Raw genomic sequence first — 10,329 nt, 5'->3', positions numbered from 1 at the left:
GGTAATCCTAGAAGGGTATGTCGAAAAGGTATGTCCATGTCAAGTCATTGAGTCCATATCCTAGAAACTCTTTGCGATATCGATACTTGAGAAAATCAAAGGATTGTTTTCAATTTCTCGCTCTCTATGTTTTTTAATATGCATTATAATATACACATAGTGCAGACACACTAAAGCTGTTGAATTTGGCAATGAATATTATTATTAGGGTTGTTTTATCTTTTAATCAGCTTTTTAAACTTAGGCCGCAAAAGGTTATGAAACACTTTTGATAAACTTAAAAAATAACACTTTCAGTGAAAAAGCACAATAAATAACAATGTTTCAATTGTGGCTCATGTCTTGCTTTTCTTTTTAAGTTTTATATGAACACGTGCTTCTTTGTCCTGGGCATTTTACACTGCAGTGGAAAATGCTACTCAGGTATTTTTCCCAAATTACTCTCTCTATAGCAGTGTTTTAAGTCATATTTGAAACAATATCTTTTAGAGTCCAGTATACGCTGAATACTAGTAAAGGTTCGCAACTAATTTTAAACAATATCGTCGTATTGTGTTTGATAAGTTTCTTTTTGTTTAAAGCTGCTAAGCAATATAGAAAATAATAGACCGCATTTAGTGAGCGATGTATAGAAATGCAAGGTAGCATGATCAGAAAAGGGATCTCTAATTAGAGGAGAAAATTTTGTTAGATAAAATTACTCATCCTTGATAAGCTATGCTGTATGGGTTTATTGCTTTACGTGGCTTACTGTTGTCAGTTTTCTCACCCTGATTTGTACCCTATATAGCCGCTTCAAAAGTTCAAGCTATATGTAAACGTAACAAGTTGAACCTGGTTGGGGTCAGATCACAACTAAGACACCAAAAAAAAAAAATGATATCGAAAATACGATGTTTATTATTGAGCTATAACGATTATATTTCTGATGGTGGTTTGTCTGCTCGCGTGGTGATAATGGTATGTAACCCAAAGGTTGGAGATAACCTGTGGTGTTCAGATGACACGCACATGATATCTTCAGTTACATTGGTGTCGAATGGTCAAGGAGCGCCTGCCTCTCACAGGTTGCCTATGTTAACCTTGGACCTCTTTGTTCCCTGCAGGCCTGTTGGTCTCCCAACACGAGATAGCCACTGTCTTCCTCCGAGTAAACGTCAGCACCGACAGCATCACACTAGGTTCAGTTCGACAGCTGACAACACTTACAGCGCCAGCGTCTCAACAGCGGCTAACACACACGTCCAACACGGACAGTCTCTCGATGGCTGTCTCAAAACCTTCATCACATCACATCACCGACGATACAGTTCAGAATCATCTCGCCTCCAAAAATGACAGCATCGGAAATCTACTGAGTAAACCCGGACAAACACATCGGCACCACATGGTCACAAATAGCTATTCTGCCAAGGGATCATGGAAAGTAATGTGAAGTGGTTTATTTATAAACACTTGATCTTGATGTGACATGTTTGACATTGATATTAAAATCAAGTTGTTGCACAGTGGTAAATAACCGACGTTATTGATATAATTTTGATATCAACTTAAAACAATGCTGTTTACGAGATTCAAAATTTGAAGTTTATGTGTGCCATATAGTAGGACCTATCTTTAAGATCCGCAGGTTGTATTATTTTCTTATATCTCATGCAGAGGTCATCAAATAAGTAATAATTCAAGGAGAGATATAGCAACTCCTCTACACGAAATCATAAGTTTTCAGGATTCAAAACGATTAATTGCATTGGTCTTTTTATATTCTCTGTATCAGGTTTAAAAAACATGGACTCAACTAGTTATAGCAGATTTATCTCGCTTGAGGTAACATTCTTTCAAAAATATACAGTGTCTTAAAATGATGAAGATAATATGAAATTGGTACAAATTAATTAATTGGTATATCTGTACCAATGTCTAACGTCTCTCTCTTAGTAAGAGGTGTGGTTAATTGGATTTGGCAGGCGTTATCTAGAGGATGACCTCCTTCGATATTATATCCCGGTGGGAGTGGAAAGAGAATTTCAACAGAGAACTGAGCAAGACTATTGGGAAAAAATAATGCGATACGAGCCCCCTAAGGCAAGAAAAATAACAAATTTGATCAAAACAAATTAATAGCGGCAATTCCAATTCAACTTAAGATATGTCAACAAACTTTAATAGCAATGTCTAATTTGGATTTATTTCATCATAATAACGAATGGTGAAAAGAGCGCAATGTCCATGACTGATTGAATTGACCGTGTATCGACATCTTCCTGTGTTCTCGAGCCTTCCTATTCTCTACGCTTCACACCTTCCAGGACTGCCTTAACTCGTCACTTTTTTTCTGACTTCAGTCTTGAGACTGTCCCTTCTTTCCCCAGAATGTTGTTCCTTAAAGGACAAAATTACCCCTAAATCTCAATATGTACCACTTTCTACACGTACATAAAATCGCTCACTTACGTTACTCAGAAGCATACTAGTTATCCACACTGCATACATTCTGAACTAATCTAATGGAGCATCACCCTCGCTTCACAGCAACTGATCATAAATAAACACGTGAGCGGTATATCCAACATTCCCGTAGCTCTTTACCTACGCTACTACATGCTCAATTACTATTGCATAAAATTTACAATATTCTATGTCACAGCAATCCTTAACTTACAAGATTTAAACATTACAAAATCTTTTATATACATATGCGATTATCGTTAACTCACGATAATCAGTATCGTTCTATCAGACAAAGAAAATTATTTCACATAACCCTATGAAATCCTACAGTATGAAAACTTGCATAGCATGCAATCGTCAATACTATGAGTGAACTACTAACTGTAAAATTAAAGAGACAAATTGCATAACAACTCTTGTATCAACGTATTTACATGAAATTGAATAAACGATACATAATATTGATCCTAGTCATATCAAACACATTTGCATAAACAAACAATCAAAAATAGAAAATTACGTGGAAATTAAAATTGTGTACCTTAATGCTCTATTTCAGAAATTTTGCGTCCTAGCCTTTTCTTATAAGACGGTCACCTGGTCCCCTTTTATTGCTTAATGAAGAAAGGACTATTCTTTATAGGCTTCCTTTGAGTCAAACTACTTACTCTCTCTCAAGAATTTTAAGAGTAAAGAATTTCGACCAAGGTCGTCATTTTAAATTCACATTACTTTCAAGGTGTACTTCTGAATTTACTCTGGCCAATCGTAAGCAGCGATTCCTAAATTATCCCAAGATAATCATTTCTTCCGTCAAATTTAGACAGCTTAGAATCTCTGAACTACGATGCATCTCAATTTCCCTTTGAGACTGATAGCTTGACATGGGTTCCTATCAAGCGGTTATGGCTGGTGGCTCAAATGTCTGCTTTCTCAGGACAGCGTTGCAATGCCCTTGTCAAATCTCACTCGGTCATAAATACAAGCCTTTCAAGTTTTACCACTGACACGGGGGAGAAAAGAAGAAAGGTCGAAATGACTCTTCACAAAGACTTTTCTGGCTTAAATGTGATAACATTTTGAATGCTCTATTCATTCAACTTTAAGGTTCAATACAATATCAAATTCGACAAATTACACAATGAATAAAGTACATATTTCTTTAAAAACGTTTGCTTCTTGTTCATATGAAAAATTCTCTTCGTAGAAGTTTGTGAAATTGTATTGCCTGTAAATAATAGTAAGTCAGTCTGTGCCCCTGTTAGTAACAACAAACTGTGTATCCAAGCATGGAAATTGTTTCCCTTCTTCCTACTTTTAAGAACTGGCACAGCCAGTTATGGCTTGTTCAATAAGTCGGTGCCATTATCGACGGTGATAGCTATTTTGTTTTCGTCCGTTCGAATTACTTCTAAAATATGACACAGCTTACAATAATGCCTTGGCGCAATGCATGAAGCGATTGAGCTTGACCAAGATATAAATATTCGAAAGCGAATATCAAGATACAGAGGAAGCAGGTCTATCTGAGAAAGAACATGTGGTCGCTAGTTGACCTTGTGCATTGCTTGCGTCCTTGATTCGTCTCCAATGTGATGCTGCCAAATGGATGCTGCGATCAAATGACAAAAATTGTTGATGTCTGTTTCGAGAACAAAATCTCTCAAAAAGATAGGCATCAAACCTACCAATCCCCAAACTACAGATAAGTGTACTTTCTCAATCATTGAGTACTTTTTTTACTAGACAGTAACGTCCTACTGGCATAGGCTACAGGCATTTTAAGCATGTCTTGTTCCTGCAACAAAACTGCTCCCAACCCAGATGGGGAAGCATCGGTTCTGATGATAAAAAGTTTACTGATATCAGGTAGCTTTAAAATAGGTGCACTAGTCAATTGTTCCCTCAATGCATTGAATGATTTCTCCCGAGATGATCCCCCATAACACTTTATTTAGTTGCCTCTTCTTTGTTCGATCTGATGATGGGCTAGCAATAGCAGCGAAGTTAGGAATACATTTCCTATAGAAATATACCAAGCGTAGAAAAAATCGAGCCTGCGATTTGTTATATGGTTGAGACGATTTCATAACCGCTTCTACTCGCATTTTCCTAACCTCTTCATCCACAGTCTCTCGCGCATTAAATGGATCTGGATAACCCTTAATCCTAATTGGATCAGATGTACAAAACTTTATTTTTAGCACTACTAGGTTGTGCATCCTGGTCTATCAGTAAAAACATCAGAATACGTTTCTATGAGCTTTTTGATCTGTTTAAATTGATCTTTGGGTAACTATGTACTTGCATTCACCTGATCCGAATCTTCTCTTTCACAATGCAAGGGATATCCCAGTGGAGCATCTATCTCATGTTCTCCCATTACCGCGCCATCTTCGATAACCGCTGAACACATTACATTCAATACTCCTTTTTCTAACGTGTCTTTGCTCCTTTCTACAGGTTGTATGGGCCTGAGAATGTTCACATCCACATTTTTGAAAGGTGTACCGATCAAGGGCATTTGGCCTAAAGGAACACGCGAAACTCTCCCCTGATACACCGTTTTCCGACACACGTCACAAGACCGACAAAATCTATTAACGTCACTATTTACACCAGGCTAGTAGAACTCCGCTAATACTCTGCTGGTAGTCTTTCCCGTACCCAGATGACCTGCCATGCTATATTCATAGGCTACCCTTAATACCCGATACCGGTATTTTTGAGGTACTATTAATTGCAAATATTTCTTTCCTCCTTGTGTGGTAAACTCCCTATGAATTAACCCATTTCCTTTGACAACCTTCGAACTACCCCATTCTTTACAGTGCTTAATGTAGTTAGACCCGACTTTCTCATTAATCGAACTCGTGGATGTGTCGCGCTCCTACTCCCAGAGGAATTCGTCACGCGAGATTCTTTCGATTGATTCGCGGACGGTTATCTTCCGTAACGCGCATTTCTCCCGCCGATCTTGCGCTCGCGTTTCAACTGCTTGATATAGGGGTGTTTTAAAATCTTTCATAGTTGGCAGACGAGACCCTTCAACATTTCCAATTGTCAAATCTTAAATTGATTTATCCATACAGAGCGCATCAACTGCTCCGGTTAAGAAAGGGGTTTCAATCCTAACTCTTGCAACAGGTTAGCGATCGATCGTCTGATCGAGTAGAATGCAGGGAATATATATCCTGAGCATTTGGTTATCTTTTACGAGACTACGTTTGATAACTACACCTGTGCAATCATTATCACGTAAAACGATCTGCCTGACTGTTAAAAGTACCGTTCGCTGTTGATACGCACGTTTTTGGGAACATACACACACCGAATAAATGAATATCTAAATGAAATCTATCGTAACCGTTCTTGATATGTATTGCTACGGCTGCCTTTTGTATGGGACCCTTTCTTTTAGGACAATTTGATTTTACATGGCTCCATTCGTTACATGCATAGCTTGTACACCTTGACGTCTTGCTTCTCTATTAGATATGCGAATCTCAGCTGGTTTCGGTTTCGCTGTCTCTCTGGGAGTCAAACCCTTAGACTAATTCCAAGACTTATCTTTCGAAACCACGTTTTTAGTTCGACCATGTGCTTCAACAAAACGATCTGCCTGCTTAGCCATGTCTTAAACATCTGTGAACGCTTTTCCCTTAAGAAATTGGTTCACCTACCGCCCTACTATACTTAATAACTGATCTCTGAGCAAGAAATCAACTAAACCCTCAGACGTTTTGTTCACCTTAGCACATTCAATCCAGCAATGGACGTAATTATCTATTCTAGCGTTAAATTGCCAAAATGTTTCCCCTTTCTTAGCTTTACTATACCTAAACTTTTTCCGGAAACCTTGCTCTGTCAATTCATACCGTTTTAGTAGTGCTTCCTTCAGATTGTCGTAGTTAAACATGTCGCTACTAGGGAGTCGCGAGAATACGTAGAGAGCCTTACCTTTTAACAAGGAACTGAGATGAAGAGCCCAATCATCTCGATTCCACTTTTTGGTTATACCGCTCTCACCGATGAAGATAAATGTCCACGTTATCTTTTTCATCGTCAAAGAAAGGTAATTTAGGGTCTCTTAATTTGCTAGACAGAATCTTGTTCTCCTTTTCTAGCGTTTTATAACTCTAATTTTCTTCCGTACTCTCTTTGTTTCTCTCTTCCAAGTCTATAACCTCTAACCTTGTCTGTCCTTCTAATTACAATCTTTCCTGTTTGAATTGCTGCTCCCTTTCCAATCTTTCCCGTTCTAATTTCCTTTCCAATACCAATCTTTCCTTTTCTAATTCCATTTCTTTTGCCCGTTCATCTCTTTCTTTTGTTTGTTCTTTATTTATGAATTTCCTAAGAGTTTCCCCTTCATACCCAAGTAGTTGACCGTTTGATGATAAGAACTAAGTACAGTGGTTTAGCGGTTGTCAATCCACAATTAACAATTTTAGATATCAAGGCAACAAAAACTAAACAAATGTGTACATGTAGGGAGCCCCGCACCTACAAAAAATTTACTTGTCAAAAAGTCCATGACTTACAGCCTACCTATGGTTTAAATACAGTGTAATATTAATTCATTCAATCCAAAGCATCCAACTTCTGACACCAACTGCAACAGGATGGACCTAAATGTATGCTTGGATCGAATGACAACACAACAAATTGTGATGAAAGATGGAAATGTATGAAATGATTATATAAATTGCCCACTGAACTTAGACACAAAGACATAGTGATCACATTCAAGAGTGCTCTCAAAGCTCACTTATTTCGACTGCAAGAACAAACTTAAAGACCTAATAAAGTTTCCTACATTAAATATTCTCAGCATGTTTTTTTCTATGTTTTCTAATTTCATGGTGTTTGTGTTTGTAATCACATCATTATATACGATTCTTTTGTTATCTTATAGGTGTTGTCTAATGTTGTAAAGCGCTTAGATCTTCTAAAGATTTGGCGCTTTACAAAGTCCTCATTAATTATATACACACATAACAGATACAGTGATTCTTTCACGTTCTAAACATGCGTCTCATTCAACTACTTTATCCAAACATTCACAAATAGGAAAACAAAATGATTCATATATTCAAATGTATGACGGTAGCATTCATATAATCTCACGTAGTGAAAGTAAGATTCAAATAATTTCATGTAATCTCATGTAATGAAAGTGAGATTCAAATAATCTCATGGAATGAATGCAAAATTCAAATAATCTTATGTCATGAAAATAAGATTCTAATAATCTCATGTAATTAAACTGAGATTCATATAATCTCGTAATCAAAATGACTCAATTGGGCTCAATTGAAACAACAATCCAATGAAACAAACATGACTCGGTCTTTTGTACATTTTTGTAAAAACTTACAAATGTGTCCATCCACTGACAAACCAAACAGTTCTCCAGAATTCTTGGGTTGGCCCACACTTGTATCGGCCGTACACGCCCTTCATAAATCCACCATGCGCATAAGTTTACAAATATGCGGTTTCGTCCTTGTATGGCCTTGATGGTTACATCATCTTCCATGTCCATAAAGACACACAGACAGCCGACAGACAGCCTGATATACCCATACACACCTACGTACAGACAGCACACAGTTCTCCTGAATTGGGTTGGCCCACTTGTACTGGCCAAATCCACCCTTCATGGATCCACCATACGCACAGTCATACGAACAGACAGCTACAATAAAACCAAACTGGTCATTATAACAGATACGGAATTAAAATCTATAGATACATGCTACTAAATCAAACTCATTATAGCAACTTACAGCAATTCAAAAAATCACAACGTTTCAAATCTGCGTAGTAGTAAAGGCATCATTTCAGGATACGACATTAAAAACTGAATATGCTTCACATATCAAATAAAATACAAATGGAACTTTTACCCCTATGGCTGTAGAACAGAACTGGAAAACGTTCACTCATTGATTGGATCCAAAGGACCATTGTGTCATTTAGAGAAGAAACTTGCCTTAAATCTACAGGAGAATGAGTATTAATAAGAGTAAAATACCCGTGCTTGCCGTGCGTTTTGTGTCTCTCGCCGTAAGCGATCTAAGACGAGATACATGCTAGTTCAGTCGCTTACCTAGAAAAACAATTATCCACCCTAGATAGCGTTGTACGCATGTACGACGAAAATGATCAAATCATTCGAAGACGAAACCAGTTTATTTCTTGACTTATTCTGTGACAAACTATAATCTACTTACCCCATGCTGATGAATTTATTTCCATTAAAGAACGCGTTTTCTTGCAAGTTATACACTTTTGATACCTTGCTGTTTATCTCTCTATTTCCATAGGTAATTCAACAGCTATTACATAGCTTCTTAATAAGTTCTAAAACAATTTGTTAGCTTTATTGCTGCATTGTTAATAGATGCATGGTGAATGCCTTTCCGATGTACGCATCATTAACACAGCTAACAGAGCAAATGTACCATATTCTTTGGACGTGGTGTATTTTAGACCGAAGTATATCATATACGCTTCACATATGGCATTAAAAGGGCTTAAAGGTTATGAGAATGCATGAAATGTAAATACGAAACTTTGGATGGTAACTTGCTTTACCGAGCCTGTTACAAAGCAGTTTAGAGTGAAACAAATATATGTCCTGTGGGTAAACAATTCAAATCTATGTTTCAGTTTTAATAATACCTCAAACATGCATGTGTTTGAAAATTTGAGCTTAAGCCTTCCACGGTAAATACACTGAATCATTACAGAACCATGTACGCTTGAAGGACCTGTTCATATAACATTTTATTGGCAAAAACATCTAATGACAAGTTATGATTACCTGGCGTATTGAACCTTCTGTTGAAATAGCCATGAAGTAGTTTATAGGCAGATGTACCTTAGCCTCAAATGGTGTGTTATTCAAGAACGTCCTGCCTTTGCGTAAGTGCTAAAACTTGTCAGCTCATACGGTAAGATAACTCCTTAATCGCTGAAATGTTTTTATTGATTATTGTATGCGTTTGTTTAGATAAGGTGACGAAACAAAGGTGTTCATTTACGATATATAAAGTTGACAAGAAAGACAGGTAACGTGATATCAAGACGAAGAAGAAAGAAAAAAGAATGACTATTGCGATCACAAAAGAAGAACACCACACAATTTTCAGCTAGATTAGATAGATGTTGCAAGGTTTTTGCTGAGAGAGAGAGAGAGAGAGAGAGAGAGAGAGAGAGAGAGAGAGAGAGGATGGGGTGGGGAATAATAAATATTATCTTTACAAGAAATTGTAATTTAAACGTCGTTCAGATTCTCAAATACATTATGCTCATTTTATAATTAGTAATTGCTAGAAACCTGTCAGACTTTTCATATTTGCTATTAAATATGTAAATTTCGCCCAGTCTATTTCCTCCTTGACCATGCTTTCCAATCCTAATATGTATAGGCCAAAGAATAACTGCAATGAAATTCGATCAATTCACCTTTATTCCAGGTAGCCCGTGCTTATTCAGACGGCGACAGGCATGTTTGTGTTTTCATTCATATTATTTTCAAGGGCTTGCAGAGCAAACAATACCTTGTCGAGAAAGTCTATGACAATGTTGACGACGAAATATATTTTCTCTTTTTCTTTTCTTTTCTCATGTTCCAAGACGAAATCCAAGGTACGGGGGCGGGGGGGGGGGACAGTGTGTATATCGGGAAAGGAATATGAGGTCACTTACATAAATTGACCCTTGTACGATAGCATTCTTCGTCCATCATCATCATTTGCTAATACCTCACATTATTGGTTCGCGTTTTGAAACGGACAAAGAATTTCCCACTTAGATGGCTTTGACATGCATACACTCTTTGACATACACACACTCTGTTTAGTGGTG

General features: G+C 37.3%; 1 long non-coding RNA gene across 1 annotated transcript; it reads right to left on the bottom strand.

Annotated features, from left to right (window-relative positions):
• Window positions 1-2,072: 2,072 nt before the first annotated feature.
• LOC149770816 (uncharacterized) lies at window positions 2,073-8,528 on the bottom strand. Its single transcript, XR_016418460.1, has 3 exons — window positions 8,492-8,528; window positions 7,832-8,152; window positions 2,073-2,382 (listed from the first exon to the last, which is right to left on the bottom strand). It is a non-coding gene; the product is annotated as an uncharacterized LOC149770816 (long non-coding RNA).
• Window positions 8,529-10,329: the final 1,801 nt, after the last annotated feature.

Source organism: Sinohyriopsis cumingii, unplaced genomic scaffold (assembly GCF_028554795.1).
Source record: "Sinohyriopsis cumingii isolate HCF-2022 unplaced genomic scaffold, ASM2855479v2 utg002282l, whole genome shotgun sequence".
Lineage (NCBI taxonomy): Eukaryota > Metazoa > Mollusca > Bivalvia > Unionida > Unionidae > Sinohyriopsis > Sinohyriopsis cumingii.
The sequence above is the reverse complement of the archived record's forward strand: the minus strand, read 5'-3'. Positions and strand labels throughout refer to the sequence as shown.